The 18,081-nt window shown below is 43.4% G+C and overlaps 2 long non-coding RNA genes across 2 annotated transcripts; both read left to right on the forward strand.

Moving 5' to 3' along the window:
• Positions 1-5,158: 5,158 nt before the first annotated feature.
• Positions 5,159-5,677, forward strand: LOC129381750 (uncharacterized). Its single transcript, XR_008609870.1, has 2 exons — positions 5,159-5,250; positions 5,412-5,677. It is a non-coding gene; the product is annotated as an uncharacterized lncRNA (long non-coding RNA).
• Positions 5,678-6,083: 406 nt separating this feature from the next.
• LOC129381749 (uncharacterized) lies at positions 6,084-12,869 on the forward strand. Its single transcript, XR_008609869.1, has 2 exons — positions 6,084-6,539; positions 12,709-12,869. It is a non-coding gene; the product is annotated as an uncharacterized lncRNA (long non-coding RNA).
• The last annotated feature ends 5,212 nt before the right edge of the window (positions 12,870-18,081 follow it).

The raw sequence follows: 18,081 nt of genomic DNA on the forward strand, positions 1-18,081 counted from the left end.
GAAGAATGGGCTGGGGTGCGTTTGGCAGGCATTCTCAGATCATGAACAGCAGGTTGCCATTATCCCTCAAGAGAAAAGGGTATAATAGCTGTGTCTTACCAGTACTCACCTACGGGGCAGAAACCTGGAGGCTTACGAAAAGGGTTCTACTCAAATTGAGGACGACGCAACGAGCTATGGAAAGAAGAATGATAGGTGTAACGTTAAGGGATAAGAAAAGAGCAGATTGGGTGAGGGAACAAACGCGAGTTAATGACATCTTAGTTGAAATCAAGAAAAAGAAATGGGCATGGGCAGGACATGTAATGAGGAGGGAAGATAACCGATGGTCATTAAGGGTTACGGACTGGATCCCAAGGGAAGGGAAGCGTAGCAGGGGGCGGCAGAAAGTTAGGTGGGCGGATGAGATTAAGAAGTTTGCAGGGATGGCATGGCCGCAATTAGTACATGACCGGGGTTGTTGGAGAAGTATGGGAGAGGCCTTTGCCCTGCAGTGGGCGTAACCAGGCTGATGATGATGATGATGATGATGATGTACTAGAAGTTACAAGAACACTTGCTTCAGCACAATACTAAACTGATTTCACAGGTACAAGAAGTTACAAGGCACTTGCTTTACTCTAGTGGTCACAAACACAAATTTACCATAAGTGTTCATAGGCTTGAAAGCCTCTAAGAAAGCTGAATGTGACCTTTCCGCGGTCACAGCCAAATATTGCTGAAGCCGTCACAGGTACCTTGCAGACTACACAATTAACTAAAAGCTTGCAGTATGCTCACTTCAGCAGTCGTAGACAGACAAATGCATTATATGAGTTCACCCGAACCAAAAGCTAACAGGATTTGTGTGGGCTTGCTTCAGTGGCCACACACAAACACAATTTCATCCTAAAAATTCGAACCTATCAGACAGCCTCGATAGAAGTTATCAGAGGCAGAGCTTGGCTGTTGTTCCATGGCAGCAGATACAAATTCTTCTGAAAAGATCACAGGTATCTTGCCGACTAAACATTTTACTAAGGCTCACTGCAGGCTGCCTCAGCGGTCGAAGACAACTACATTGCAGTTCACGTGTACTAAGAAATTTAGTGAGGCATTTCTGCGGACTTGCTTGAACAGTCACAGAGACAAAAATTAACCCAGAGTTTACAGGTACATCGGCTCATAAGGAAGACGCCACATGCTGGGTGAAGCCTTTCGTCCATAGTTTCAGATCCAGAACAGAAGAGATAACGGGTACGCTAAACAATTTACTAGTCATGCTGAAGGATCGGTTCCAGTGGTCGCAGACACGAAAATGCAGTGTTGAGATCAGAGGTACTAAGAAAGTTAGCAAATTTCCGTGGGCTTGTTTCTGTGCTGATCATCAACGAATAATGATCTCGACCCAAAGTGACACCAGGATGATGGCAGGAACACAGCATGGCTGTAAAAAGTATGCAATAAAAACGGCCGGGTTAGGAATGTGTACGAAAATTGCTATCCACCATGTGCATGTTAACATCCTGCCCATTTAACAGCAATCTGCAGGTTCTAACAGCAACTTTGCTTCCGTGTGGCTTAATACAAAGTCGTTGAACTAACAGTTATCAGAAAAGAAGTTATGATTTCAACTCTGTACAAAGATAAAAGGAAGTCTGGTCTCTACGTCAGCATAGCTATGTCAAGTGATCTGATAAAAGTCAATAATGTCGCAGTTTCGTCCGAAAAGCGAAGCAGCGATTGGGACAGCAAATTACCAGACGGCTATAATTAAGCGCCTGTACGTGTTATCGCCACTGTAAGTTACAATAAACCTTCGCTTCCTTGTTAAATTAACAAACGGTGTCGTGCGCAAAGGCAAACATGAACACATCTCCCTGACGGTAAACACGCTGTGTAAACGCTGGCGTGATGAAGCAGGGCAGCAGCGACAAGCGATCGCTTCTTGCTGCTTCCAGCCACAATGCGTTTCCAGAGCCAAGTGCACGCTACCTTCGACCCTAAGAACAGCGCCCGCGAAGCCACTACCCACCGCACGTCCGCATCAGCGCAATTTCGTCAGGAGTGTCCCTACAATTTCTATCGCAATAAAAAAAATTAGGCGAATGTCGACTATATAACTGCAGTAAATATAGAATGACAATATCGGGAGGCAAGAGCCTCGTAATCTTGTCCAGCGCGTCGCGCACGCATGTCAGCACATACGCTGGCCCAAATGATAGCAAATGCGAGAACTGAAGCAGCACGGTTGGTCAACTGCCCTATGTGCGAGGTGCTGCCATTGAAATACAAATGCCTACAATATAGTTCCGTTATTTGGAACTTCCGCGATTGTATTGGTCTTGCAAACGCGATTAAGCAAAGAAAACAAACGGTAGACGAAACTTAAGTGACACGGTAAATCACCTGACAGAAATTTAACAGTCAAAAGAGACAAACGTTCACCATTACTAAAAAAATAAATTCTTGAGTTTTACGTGCCAGAACAACGATCTGATTATGAAGCACGCCATAGTGGGGGACTCCCCAATAATTTGGACCACCTTGGGCTCTTAACGTGCACCTGAATCTAAGTACACGGGTGTTTTCGCATTTCGCCCTCATCAAAATGCGGGCGCCGTGGCCGGGACTCCATTACTAAAGATACGACAACGTGCGAATTCGGAGCAATAGTCTAATAGGCGTAAATGTTTCGATCGTTACAAACATCTGAGACGTAAGCTTGACCTCACGAACATACTAGCATGCACCTGAGAACGTGTAAATAAGCAGCAGTTCACAAGATGTCACCCAATTTTTTTTTATTCCCAGAAACGAACGTGCACGGCATTGTATGACAGAAACGCATGGGAAAATTCAGCAGCGCGACTGGCCAACCATCACGTGCAACAAGTGCTGCGACCGCGATACAAATGCCCACAAATGTTTAGTTATTTCAACCGCACGCCGTTTTACGATCGCTCTCGCAGTCGCGCTTACGCAAAGAAAACTCAAACGGCCGACGAAGATCAAGCGACACGGTTCATCAGTGAGGGCAGGCGCGTGACGCAAATTGAGCAGTCAACGAAGATCGACAAAGGTTCCCCATTGCTAATACGAAAAAGTACGACCACGTGCGAACGAGCTATAGTATAAGTAGCGTAAATCTGTCGATTGTTACAGGAAGCTGAGACCTAAGCTTGACCTTATTGCCCGTATAATAGCATGCATCCGAACACATGCAAATAGGCAGCAGCCTAACAAGTCGGCCAAAAGTTTCGTTATTTCGAAAAATGTGCATGTCACTGTTTGGCACGTATATATACCTATGTATATATATATATCAACGAGAAGAAATGGGGTTAACCGAGGGGCCCGATTTTTATTAGTCGTATCATGAGAAGCCAACAAACACTGACAACAAAGACAACATAGGGGAAATTACTTGTGCTTAATAAATGAAATAAAGAAACGATACATTAATGGAAATTAAAGTGGATGAAAAAACAACTTGCCACAGGTGGGAACCGAACCTTCTCATGACTTCTCATGATACGACTATATATATATATATATATATATATGCTGTATGTAATGGTGAATTGGCCGGGCGCACTGCTGAACTTTACCACCGTTGTCTTTGACTGGTGTAACAGAGCCGTAAAGACAAGCGTGGTAAAGTTCAGCAGTGCGGCCGGCCAATTAGTCATCACGTACATGCAGCAAGTGCTCCGATCGTGATGCAGATCCCAAGTTCACGTACAAACCTGCACGGTTATTCCTTCATTCTAAGGGCAGCGACAAGCTGTCCCATCATCCTTCAAGAACACGATTTCCATTTATTGTATAGAATCCCTCCCCTCTTTGTAACGCCCTGCGTGACATTCAGAGTACTGAAATAAGTAATGAAAATTCAGTTAATCCATTCTTACGCAGTTTTTACGATAGCTATCACGATTGTTACGCAAACAAAACAGCAATGGCAGACGAAGCGTAAGCAACACGGTTACTGACTACGAGCGTGTGATGGAGTCAAGTTCTCACAAACTCTTATAATAAAAAAATTGTGAACACGTGAGAACGAGCTCATCAGCGCGCACGTTTCGTCGTTACAGAGCTGAGACGTGAAGTTGACCTTAACACCATACTAGCATGCATCCGGGTTCACGTGTAGATAAGCAGAAACCTAACAAGTCGCCCAGATGTTAAGTTATTACGACAACGTGCACGACACGGTTAGCCAGAAACAATACCGGCCTTAAATACACGCGTTGTTAAATTCAGCAGCGCGACCGGCCACCACGGGCAGCAGATTCTCAGATCGCGATACAAAGGCCAACAAAGTTCTATTATCCCGAGCGTAAGCAGTTTTACTATTACTTTGGCAATCGCTGTTACGCAAACAAAACGCCAACAGCACACGTACCTAAGTTTACACGATACCGTTATCACTACGAGCACGCGAAAGAATCAGTCACGTGAAAAAAAGTTTCACTGTTGCGACCACGTGCGAACGAGCCATTAAGTAGGCGCAAATCTTTCGTTCGTCACAGACAGCCGAGGAGTAAACTTGTCTTGATTTCACCACCATCCGATCACGTGTAAGTAAGCAGAAATGTAACAAGTCGCCCTAAAATTTCGTTATTCCAAGAAAAGTGCATGCACTCTTAGTAAGGACAATATACAGTGAACTCTCATTTGAGTGAACGTCAAGGGACCGAAGGAAATAGTTCACTTAACTGAAAGTTCACTAAACTGAATATTCACTTGACCAACATAAGACATCGCATACAGAGTCAAAAGTTCGAAGTGCAATTCATGGAGCAAAACGCATGGCATCCATAGTGTTAGAAATGTGTGAAATGGAATTTGTACATATCAATGAAAAACACATCACATGGGTCGTTTGTGTGCGCACGCGGAACCGACGAGACTGCAAAGAAAGACGGTGACCATGCCACGACTAGCTGGTCGAAAAAAAACGGCGTAAACTGCTGACACGCGCGTGGTAGAAGCGAAAGGCCATACTAAAACGCTGCTGCCACGCACGGAAATGACGTCAGAGTTATGATGACGTTGTTTAAACAAGTATGACGTGTTCCGGTTTATAGTTTTGCGCGCGCTGCTGGAGCTGCTTCAGCTTTTCAGCTTAGCTAAGACACAATTTTACGGTTTCTTACTGTATTGCGTGCTAGAATGTTGTTCTAGTTGCGCTGGAAGAATCGAATGGTGTTCGAGCTTGCGATCACGAGCGACACTTGGCCGCAACGCTGGAGCAGCGCGTTTATGGTTGGTAGTGTGGTCTTATGTAGCTCCTGTTACGTTTTTCAGTGCTCTTGTTTGTTGAATTTGCTGTTGTGAATGGGGCACATGTTGGCTTTCAGTATGTCAGAACTTTTTTCTCTTATGGTAAAAACGTTTAAACGCGTTCTAAACGCTTGTTGCTGCAGCCAGAGTGCGGGAAGCCTCAAGCTCGCTTCTTCCCGACGCCGCCCCGGATTCGAGGGCCGCCGGGGACCTTCTCCATCGGCGTTGCCGCCGCTGGGAGGCGGCTCTCAAAAGTTCAGAGTTGGCAGACCGCAGCTCTGGGCCATCCGGCAAGCCGAAGGTGCCGCTCGAGTTTGCCGCTCGAGTTCAAGGACTTCGAGCCGCCACCTGAGGCCACCACAACAAAAACTGCCGGACCATTCTCTATTAAAGTTTCTTCTTCATCCTTCGTAGGATTGCTGTTGCAAATATTGCCCGAGTAAGTGCTGTTGCAATTTTTTTAAGGCAATGTCGCATTTACCTCTACCTCTTCATGCTGTTTCCCTGTTTACCTCGGATTTTGGTGGCTAGCGAATGGCGACTTGCTTGTGCACCTGCTCGCCACAGATCAAAAGGCACATGTTGAGCAACCTGAATGTAAACTATGAAAACAAATATTGCAAAACGTGGCCCAGCCACTCATAGTTCTACTCTGGTTCAATTTTGTTGTAAAGATTGGCTGTCGTGAAGACCGAGAAATTTTCTTAAATTTCTTCCAGCTAGTTTGCTAAGCTGTTATTTAGTATTGCTTCTTATGATGGCGCTGTGCGAGGTACCAGGTTTGCGCAAATGTTCCTCGCAATTTGTTTGTAGACATGACGTAGGTTCATTGCAGGAACCTGCATGTTGTTATAGATGGGAAATGCATGCTAATATGACCGGTGTGGGCTTGCAGGTCCATGCATGCCACTCTCAAGCAAATGCCAAGTTTCCATTGTATGAATCTTCCTTGACCTTGCTGCACTTTGCAGGGCTTGTTTGGTTAATCCTTTTGTCTGTGCAATAGAATGCTCATAGGTCTTGAGCTTTACCCTGATCCTCTCGTCCAACAAAAAAAAAATCTTTTTAGGCATTGCGTTAGGGAACATATCTGGGTGATAATGTGACAATTTTTGCCTCTATAACCTTTCTTTTCTCCCATCTTCAGTGAAGTTGTCAACCACCTGTCACTTTGTTCGAACAGAGTGCCATGCATTGACAAAAATTCTCATCACAACAAGAAAATCTCTGAAGGAGATTTTTGAGACTGACTAGGACTTCGTCTTGGGCAAGTTGGTGAAATCTGTGACGCATATTCTTTTTGTGCGCAAAAAGATATTTATAGAGGAAGGACGCATGAAAGTGCGAACTACCAACTGACTTAATGATTCAAAGGATAGAAGATAGGGTACAAATTTTGTGCACATGCAAGAGGCGAATGTTGTGACAGTGCTAGTTTGTCTAGTAATGCTAAAAAAATCGGCATTAAACAAGTGCTCTTCTGGGGAATTAAGGCAATTGAAGTGCGACTGACATGTGCACGATCTCTCTGATAAAATATTCCTTTGTGAGTTCATGTGCTGTTTTGTTGCTACTTCTGCCCAGGATCACAATGTGCGAAAGCACGGCTCACATGAGCAGGCCTTGCAATGTGCGCTGCACCATCCGGTTTATTTAAATTGTTTGAATGCTCCCTCAAATAGTCATTTAGGCATTGGGCGGTTTGGTCCACATAGAACTTGCCACAGCTGAGAGGTATCTCATAGAACAACCCACAGCACAATGCAAAATGGTTGGCATGATTTTTCATACACCCTTGTCTCGTGGTACGTGAGCCACTAGCAAAATTATTTGCTTTCACGTAGATAAATGTTGTACACTGTTGCACACATTTTTGGCGTGACAGAATGGGTCTTTTTTTTTTTGCTTGAGTGCGAACATTCATAGCGATGGAAACACAAAAATTGTTTCAAGTGAAGCACTAGATCACCCAGAGCAACAATCTAAAGAAAACATGTATTTTATGTTAATCTTGATTTATTAAACAATTTTCTCGCCCTAATGTGGCAAAGAGGACATCTTAACCTCTACACAGACAGGCAGAAGAATGACAATTCCATGAGAAATGTCAACATATGAGCATGGAAAGCGCAGTTGCCAGTGATGTGAGGACTGACGACTTAACAAGTACCACAACGCGGAATGGAAAGCGTATGCGTCAGCTCCCGCCTTTCAAAAGGTTGATGCTTCTATTGAACATGCCAATGCCATGCTGTGCCCCGACCAGCTTCAAAGCCGCAAACTGCACTGTTTTGCAGGGTGCCTATTCCCCATCTGTCCCCTCGTTGCACTTCTGCTGTGACAAATGTTGCAGCGCTTGCTGGCAAGCTGCACTGTCAGGAGCATATACTAGATTGCTAAAACTTTCATGTTTAGTGCACAAGTGAGTATTTACTCTAAGCACCTTTATGACAAATGAACTGTCCTTCCTATGCATTTAGCTGAAAACCGTCTATGTTTTTAAAGCCAATTCTGAACAGTATCCACAATTGCCGAGCCTCCCTTAGGCCTCCTCGGACATTCTTATCTTCCAAGCTGATAGCCCGTATCGAGCTGAGCCATCATTCTTTGACGAGATGGTGAAAATAGGCAATGAATTCAGAGAAAGCATAGGGTAAATAAACAGGGTAAATGCTTCTGTTTGTCTTGAAACACTTGTAGATGAGGGCGCACAAGTTGGCGAGCATGGTCAGCATGGGCGATTGCATCACGGGCATAATCGCTAGTTGAAGCTGTGGCGGGTGGAAGCACAGTGTCGAGTGGTACCGTCGGTTCTCGGCCATACAAGAGGTAAAATGGGGAAAAGCCAGCAGTTTCGAGATGGGAAGAGTTGTACGCAAAGGTAATGTAAGATAGAGCGAGGACCCAGTCACGGTGGTCATCTGAAACGTATTTGGATAGCATGTCTGTAAGGGTGCGGTTCAAACGCCCAGTGAGGCAGTTCGTTTGGAGGTGGTAGAAGGTGGTAAATTTATGCTGTATTGAGCAGGCACGCATGATGTCGTCAATGACTTTGGCCAAAAACGTACGGCCATGGTCTGTTAGCAATTGACACGAATCACCATACAGCAAAATTATATCATGCAGGAGGAAGTCCACAGCATCAGTTGCGCAACTGGTCGGAAGAGAGCGGGTTGCGTACTACGCTGCGACTGCAGCCCACTTGTTTCCTGATGTAGATTCCGGATTCCGGAAATGGGCTGAGAAGGTCTAAGCTGACACGATGGAAGGTCTTGGTAGGGATGTCGAGCGGCTGCAGGTAACCGGTGGGAAGGCTTCTTACATTGTTGGCAAAGTTCACAAGCGGCGACGCAACATCGTACGGAACAGGCAAGGCCCGTCAAAAAATACGGCGACGTACACGGTCATAGGTTCAAGATACGGCAAGGTGTCCTGCCATTGGTGCGTCGTGAAGCACTGGCAGTATTGGAGGAGTCAAAGTTGTCAACGGGTAACGCGACAAGCAGTCAGCGTCTTGGTGCAGGCGGCCAGACTTGTACACCATGGAATATGAAAATTCTTGTAGCCTCAAAGCCCATCGACCAAGCCGGCCTGTAGGGTCTTTTAGTGATGAAAGCTAGCAGAGAGCATGATGGTCAGTGACTACGGAAAAAGGGCGACCGTAAAGGTAAGGACGGATATTCACAAATGCCCAGACAACAGCAAGGCATTCCGCATTCTCATTCCGTAATGGAATAGTTGCGCTCCGATGGTGCTAGGAGGTGGCTCGCATAAGTAATTACGCGATCCTGTCCACACTGACGCTGGGCTAAGACGGCACCTACGCCATGACCGCTGGCATCTGTACGCAATTCTGCAGGGGCATCAGGGTCGAAGTGGGCGAGAATGGGTGGTGAGGTTAGAAGAGTGACGAGACGAGAGAAGGCGGCGGCTTCTGAAGTACCCCGCACCTCCACCAGAATGTTACGTGTGAAAAGACAGATGAAAGGGGCTATTTACAGGTTACTCTGGAGCCAGGCAGCCAGGCCGACCCTCGCTCGCACTAAGAGCTGCGACGTCATCTTCGTTCTCGTGGCGGCCCGTCTCTTGAGCATTGCTCGATGATATTGTAATAATTTTACTGCGAATAGAGCTTTTGTAATTGAGAAACTGAAGTAAATGCAGGACACAATTAGACACTCCCTTAGACATTCAAGTACTAGCCAGATGATGAAGGCACTCCTCATTAAAATTCTGTCACTGGAACTCATCTACTAGTAATAAAAAGATAGCTGCATTACATTATAACATGAAAGAAAATGCTTCTTGTCTAGTTCTATTTGATTTTTAGAAAAAAGAACCCATTGAGGTTACCCTTGAAAGCATCGCCCACGCTTTTGTGTTTCAGTAGTTATCATGTAGTGCTGAGCTGGCTTTTCTGGCTCACGAAACTTGCACAAACTTCGAGTCGCAGAGAATTTTATGTTCATGTGATGTCGTGGTATGTCTGAACAGTCCATGCCACTTGACCAAGAGCAGCTGCAGTGGTGAATCCAATGTTCTGCCTTGGGTCGGTTGCTCCATGGCCGCACATACGCATTTTGCGTAGAAAACTGTAGCACCATCCGTAGGGCGCTGTTTTACTCACCGATGAAAGCAAAGGGCAGTCGTGGCGTATGCAACGTCGCCACTCCCTGCTCAGGAGCAGGTGATTTGAATTCCTCTCTAGGTATGCGGACCCTTCAGACGCAATTTCCTCGTAAACTAAGTCTTGTTGGCACGAAACAAGCACTGTGAGGTTTATGGAATGCTACTTTAATAGGCCGCATCTATTTATTTATTTCATACACACTGCTGGCCTCCATTTCGAGGCTGTTGCAGGACATGGGAAAATACATTGCATCAAAATATGAATGACAAACTTATACACTTGTTAATACTGTAGTTTACAAGAAGATGTAGTTGAGCAATACAATAAGAGGGTGTGGCCTTCCTGAGTCAGCCCTTAAAGGTTAATGAACAAAAATGCAGAAGCATAAGGCAAACAACAAAAAAAGTACACCAAACCAATTACAAACATTTTGCAGTGTCTGTAGGCGATACTTATAAATCAAGATGCGTACTCAGACCTATTTTTCCAGCATAGGAAGGAAATCATCAGATGAACAAATTATATCACTAGGCAATGAATTCCAATCACTGATTGTCTGAGGAAAGAAAAAATACCTGAATGTGTCTGTGTGGAACCTGTATTCAATTAAATGTTTAAGGTGTTTAGTTCTAGTGTTTCGCTGTTCAGAGAAAGATACATATGCACCACTGTGTAACTTGTAGCCCCCGTTAAGGAGGTGGAACAGAAACTTGAGGCGTAAGAATTTAGCACGCTTGCAAATAGTAGTATAGTCCACTACTACTTAGTAGTCTGCTTTGTATTTTCCTTTAATGTCCCATGAAATGACCATATTAGGGAGCACTCAAACAATTCAAATAAATTTCAAGGTGTGCATCTTGGCATGCTTTGCAAGGCCTGCTAATGTGAACTGTGCTTTTCGCGTGTCATGACCTTGGGCAGTGCATGAGTTCATGGAAGCATACGGTATTAGGACGATACTGCATGTGTTAGTAAATGTAAATTATTTTAACTGCATGTAACCTTAGAAGCAGGCTAGTAGCCAATAAACTCATTTGCTAACCCAAGGCATCGAGGCAGTCAAAGTCAGGGCCGTTGACCATTTGCCCGCTCCTAACCCCAATTATTGGCAAATCAGTTCTGTAGAAACCCGCAAGATCAAGGAGGGTACACGAAAAGGAAAATTCTTCAGACCCATATGGGTTTTTAAAAAAGGCGGTGACTGGTGACACGCGTAGTAGAGGCGAAATCCCATACCAAAATGCTACTGCCATGCACGGAAGTGATGTCACATTTTTGACCACATGATTGTGACGTTTAAACAAGTATGGCGTGTTCCGGTTAACAATTTTGCTACAGTTTGTGCGCGCTGCTTCCACTTTTGAGCTTAGTTAAAACATAAATTTATGGTTCCTTACTGTATTGTGTAGCAAAATATGCTAGTTAGTTGTGCTGGGACAACCGAAATGTGCCTGAGCTTGCGATCATGAGCGACACTTGGGCCCAAGCCTAAAGCAACTCATTTCCTTATACCTTGCAGTGCCTGTTGTGGTTCATAACGTGGTTTTGTGCAGCTTCTGTTCTGTTTTTCAGTGCTGTTGCTCTTGTTTGCTGAATTTGTTGTTGTAAATGGAGCTCATGTGTGTCTTCAGCTTGGCGGCACTTTCTTCTCTTATGACAGAAAGGTTTAAAATATTTCTAAACGTTTGTTGCTGTCGCTTACTTGAGTACGTTGATCGTGAAGACTTTTCTTTTTTTTTTCCCCCATGTTTCGTGGGGCTTTGCATAATGCGCGAGTAAGTGAGCTGTCGCAAATTTTTATGGCACTCAATGCAGCGTTTACCTCTACTTTTCGTCTACTCTACAGTTTCCCTAATCACGGATTTCTCGGCTCGATTGTGAATCACGACTTGCTTGAGAACCTGCTAGAAAGCCCAAAGAAGACTACAGCATCTACATTCTGCACCTGCTCGCAACACTTCAAAATGCACATGTTGAGAAACCCTAATCTAAACTATGAAAACCAGTATATAGGAATGTGTTCTACTCGGGCTCAATCTTGCTGTCAAATTAAGTTTGTCTTGAAGCCAGAATGCAATGCAGCTTGTTCCCTAAACTGATATGTATACTAGCATTGTTGTTTCTTACGCTGTTATCTGAGGCGCCATGCTTGCACGAACATTCTTCGCAACTTGTATGGAAACACGACGTAGATTCATTGTAGGAATCAAGCTTTGTGTCCTGTCCTTCTCTTGGATTTTATTTTCGCGCTATTCTTAAGCTCGAATCAGGAATTTGTCATTGTAGAACCTGCACTACGTAGATGTGAAATGTAAAGACACTATACTGGTAGGTGGGTGTATGCAAATGTGTAAGTTTCTAGGCTCATGCCAATCAAGAAAATGCCAATTTTTCATCCCGTGAGTCTTTCTTCACCTTGTGGAATTTCGCAAGCCTTGTTTCGGTCATCCCTTGGTATCCGTTGCAGCAGCTCAGTGTCTATAGTGCCCTGCTGAGCACAAGCTCAGTGGTTTGATTCCCGGCTCTAACAGCCACAGTTTGATGGGGGCGAAACGTAAAAACACTTGCATTTGAGCTTTGGGCGCACTTTAAGGAATCTCCGGTGGTCAAGATAAACTAGAACCTACGATGTAAACCACAGTTAAGTTACATGTCAAAACCTCACAGTTAAAGTAATCTCTTGATCTGTATAACAAAATTCTGATAAGTTTTATCCCTTAGCATGATCCTCTTGTCTAAAACTTTTTAAGGCATTGTGTAAAAATATGTTTTGGATGGCTACTGAGTATTTTTTCTCAAATCTTTTTCAGCACCAAACCGAAGAAGTTGTCGATCACTTTGGACTTTTCTCAAACAGGGTGTTGTCCGGTGATTGAATTTCTCTTCACACAAGGACAGATTGTGAAGGAGATTTTGTAAACTATCAGCAGCAGTAGAGAACAAGGCACAAAGAATAAAGGAAATTGATGGACCCAATTTTCTGTTATTTACAATGTTGTGAAGGAAGCAGACAGTGAAGCTGAACAATATGTAGGGGAAATCATAATGTAGAACTAATAAGTAAAGAGGAAGTGAAAGTTGATAGAAAGATAACTTGCTGAAGGTGGGAGCCGAACACCCATACTGTGCATTGCCAATTAAGCTGATGATGTGGTCGTCCTCCCATTTACTTGGCTATCTGTATGTGTAAGGGGTAGTCCTGGGAGGGTTGGCCAGCACTGCTTCTCCCGGCCATGTCAGGGGATGTGGAACATCTCTAACTGATGATGTCAAATTGTACGACTTCAGGATTAGGCAACTGGACAACAAGCCCTTAAATGCTCCCTCATGGCATCAAGGCAGCAAAAGAAAATACCTTTGACCAGTTGCTTGCTGCAAAGCTGATTTACTATGCGACTCCTGTTCTTAAAAAGGGATGTTCCACATGTGCTGTTGTTGGCTACGAGTGGTCCTGGCTAGCACTACTAGTGCTCTTTTTGTATGTGTACACAAATACCTAAGAAAGTGAACAAGGGAGGGCCCTCATGACAGCTTAACTGGTATAGCACAGTACGTATAATGTGGTTCAGCTCCCACCTGTGGCAATTTGTCTTTTCATCCACTTTCATTTCCTTTACTTCTACATTTCAATTAAACACAATTTCCCCTGTGCTTTCTCTGGCTTTGTAGTCTGTTTTTTCATATAGTAAAAAGAAGGCTGCCTCAAGTTCATACAGGCCGCTTCAGTATTTTTGTACAATCCCATAAGAAAAGACATTTGTTCCCCTCGGCTAAAGAAATACAGAATCCAGGTTTGTGCAATCTATCTGATATGTCCACATTTTGGGACAAAGTCGTCTTCATGGACTATCTGGAAGCAGTGGCAAAGCCAGTGGGTAGCAAACTGGGCACAAACCCTCACTCCCCCCCCCCCGGCACGCACACACACACACACACATACAGCCCCCTTTCCGTCCGCAGTCATGTTGGTGCAGCCCATCCACCTGCTCTCCCTATAAAAAAAATTTTGCCTTTGCCACTGTTGAAATATGTGCCACAGTAACAGTAGTCATCAATGTTTTAAGAAATTGAGGAAGCTAAACAAGTGAAATGTCGAAGAAAGTTCTCAGGTGTGTTGCTCATGCATGGCAACATGCCAGACTGCATGGCGAAATTTGGTTTGCGATGCACTCTGGCATGTTTGAAACATGCGTGCCAACTGCGCGCTAGCCTAGCCTGATCACTACTACTGTGCACAATTAAAGTCATGCTTTTGACATCAATTAAACAGTAATCTGATTTAGAGAAAAGCATGCTTCTGCATACTTTTGCCCTTTCACTTGCTGGCTCTGCTGGTTGTTGCCGAGCTGGATGATCGTGTAGCTGGTGGATCGGCATTCCTGACCCCTTCAACTTGAGCACAAGCCTCAGGTATCTCCCTTTCTTTTGCACAACCTATACCTTGCAGCAGCTGTTGCAGTTCATAGTGTACGTCTGTGCAACTTGCACTCTACATTCCAGTCTTGTACTTTATTTTTTGTTTGGTTTGCTGTTGGCGAGCCCGAATTAGTCCTACCACACATCTACTGTTCTGAACCATGTTCACGATATTTAACTATATAAAGAACTTCCTTGTTACTTGATTTGTCTTTTACATATGAGAATTGGATCAGAACTACCCTACTTTGTTCATACATGGTCAATCACACTCGTGTTGTTGTTTAGCAGCTCCACAGTGAAGCATGTCCAACAGTGTACCTTATGTGATTTGGATGTGTGGACAAGAGCACAGGTGCACACCTCGCATTTAGCCAGATATTTTATCAGGTGCTGTATTTTCCAACCACTTAATTAATTTACTAGTTTTACCTTTCATCTAAGTGCGGATGCTACTGAACTGCTATCACTGGGGCTGGCCATATTATATATAATATATGCTACCTTTGCAACTTGGTCCCTGTTAAAGCTTGAAGAAAAATAATCCTCTAATACAAGCAGTCACATAATGTACCCCTGGAAAAAGACGGTTCATTTGCAAAACCTACTCGACATAATTTATTAATAAAAAGAAATGGGGCGAGACTGATGGAATGCCCTTCCTGAAATTATAAAAGGCAAAGTAGACTGGTCTCATTTTTTTCTACACCACCACAGCTGTGGTGCATGCTTGTAATTGTACTACAGCTGAGTTGTGAACAGAGAGCATATGAAATGTGTAGTCCACCGAGTCTTTTTGATCATAGGCAACAGTTTTTTTCGTTGAAGCATTGTGACATTATAGTAAAGGAATAAACTGTTGCGTCCCTGTATGCTGCAATGAAATGCAAAGGAAAAAAATTCTCTAAGTCTTTATTTCTTTCAAAAAGGCAACAGCTGGCCACAGGAACACATGTTTAAGGACTACAGCAAATTAGCCTGACAGAAAAGCAAGTAAAATTTTTTTGTTGGTTTGATTTCGTGAAAACCTTCTGTGGCTGCTAGTGCAGCTTGTAAAACTTAGGCAAATGGAACGTGGCAATCGTGCATTTGCACCACAATGGACACGACGATGCTGTGAAAGGCATAAAGATGTGAACAAATGAAAGGATCAGTCATGTGCAGTGAAGTCTTAGAAGTAAGAGAGGCTTTGAAGACATGCAGCAATACCAGATAAATATACTGGACAAATGAGCATTCAATATGAAGTGCTGCTCACACGGCCAGGCTTGGCCATTGTAAACAAGAACAAACATGCATTGCTCGGTCTGTATACCTGCGCTCATCTGCTATACAATAGTCCTAGCCACATCCCTGACCATCAAAAATCTTCCCATTCATTTAGCAGGTTAGATAACATTGCTTTCTTGAACTCCTGGCATTGTTGATAGACAGCACCTTAACTGCAGGGCTACAGTTGCGTATTAGTGAGTGCGTCTTGTGACATAAGCAAATTGTAACCACTCGGGCTCAACAAAGAATTAACTTCACGCTCATATATTCAAGAAAAAAACTGTTGACCCAAGCATTTCTACACTTTCTGCAGGAAAAGAAAAATGCAATAGAAAGCATAACCAATGCTTCACAACCTTGCATTCAACTGGTCACATTTAGGCATTATTGCTGATCTTTAAGGTCCTTTAATGAATCAAGAAAACGTGCCAACAAGCACCTTGTAACAAAAATCGTGCTACCCAACTTTGTTGCTTCGTACAACTATTAGAGTGCTTGAAAACAGCAAGTCAAATAAGCCATAAAGCTTACCATTTAAGAAGATCCTTTGCTGGGCCAGTTGGTTCATTATCAGTCTAATAGCGGAAAGTGCAAACTTCAAACGGGACAGAAAGAGAGTCCTGTGTCTGTCTCTCTATCCATCTTGTTTGAAGTTTCTGCTTTCCTTATTCCATTCAAAGCTTACTGCTTCCAAGTTCCTCATAGTGTATGTGATATTAACCATTGCAAAAGCATTTTCTTCAAGCAAATTTCAATGCATGTCCTTATATTTAAACATGCATGCAGATTATATCCTTGGTCGAGTCACTGCTGAAATGTAAACACATGACCACCACCATTTATATGCAAGGTGTCATAATTTGGTATTGTCAAGCTTGGATATTAGTGCAAAGCGTCACTGGAGAGCAACTTTTTTTTTTCTTCCTTTATATACTTCCTTGAGTATTTTCTGCCGCAAACAGAAAAGAATCTGCTTCACATAGCTGGTGCATGTTAACAGATGCAAGCTTTGAAACACATGCCATTCACATTGAGATAATGAACTTTCACGTCTCCAGCCCCTCAACTTGGCCAGAAGTGTAATCGCTGAATATGCACTCTGACCACCACCACTGCTTCCACAAAACTCATGTTGGTGAATATGCAAACTCTATAACTATTACGCAGTGCCTTCCCACCGTGTTCCAAATTCTCCTAAGAACTACAAGTAACATGGCAGGAAAAAAGCATGCATCTGCGTGCTAGGCATGGTGAGATTGGTCTATTAGGTGCTAAATTGCAGCAAATCCATTGCCTTTGTTGCAATACACTATAAGCAAAGCTTTCCTGAATCATTACATTTACATACTATGCAAAGAGATACATGATCTCTGCACTTGTTTTTTATTTCTATACCATCTGCTTTAAATGCAAATGAAAGGTCTTATATGGCGTTATGGTATGCAACGACGACTTGCAGCTGAATGCATCATTTTGCAACTGGTGACAAAAGCATTGTGAGCAGTGGTATATGTACATAGAAGTATGGCTTTTAGAAAATTTAGCAACGTTGAGTCGGGTATTGCTAAAAAAAAAGTTTGTGAAACTGTTTTGAAGGTGTTGAGACACAGCAGTGCATGTCACAAAGATGCATGCATGTCTATGGCATTTGCACTGCCTTGTAGCATTGTTAGACGTCATATACTACAAGCATAGCCTCCCATACACTTTTGTCAGGATTATATTGGTAATGCTGGGCACCTCGTAAATTTTTCACAGTGATGCTAAGAAATTTACTACTGCACCCAAGACCCAAACATAGTTTCCTTTGTCTGTATCTGACCATAACCTTCGAAATCTTGTAGTGAAAGGACACCAGGATGGCAGATGCTTAGAGGAAGTTTATTCAACGGAGTTCCTGAAGGAGGCAAAGAAATCACTGATGTAAAAAGTTTTGCATTGCTGTTCCATGTTTCCTATTATTTGTATGTGGTACCTGAAGGTAAAATATTAATAAAGCTCTTGAAGGGAACAGTGCTAAAAACAGGACGATGAGAGGAGATCCAACACTGTGCTGACTAGAACCAATATTTATAGCATGTTGATATCAATATATACTGGGTGTACAATTGGGTGCAGAAAAAAACAGATGATGACGTACAATATGATTGTTAAGAGAACGAAATCACAGGCTGATTAGATGCATGATTTTACAGCTGTGTAGCGATAGTGGAGGCATGCCGACACAATTTTGAGAATATTTATGGATGGCAATAATGTCTTCAAAAGTTTTGCATAAGCTTTGTTCAGGGTGCTTGCCTAAAACTATGCACTGAGAAGGCGTGACTTTACGCTACTGCAATAAGGCATACATGTATGCTTCTACTTCTTTGCAATGCCTCTATGACCACTATTGTCTCTACTGAACCAAATGTGTACTTTTCAAAGGTCATACAGAGAGGTTGGCTACGGTCTCAAATGTCTTATTGGATGAGATCCATCATGGAATATTGTGG

This window comes from Dermacentor andersoni, chromosome 1, assembly GCF_023375885.2.
Source record: "Dermacentor andersoni chromosome 1, qqDerAnde1_hic_scaffold, whole genome shotgun sequence".
Taxonomy (NCBI): Eukaryota; Metazoa; Arthropoda; class Arachnida; order Ixodida; family Ixodidae; genus Dermacentor; species Dermacentor andersoni.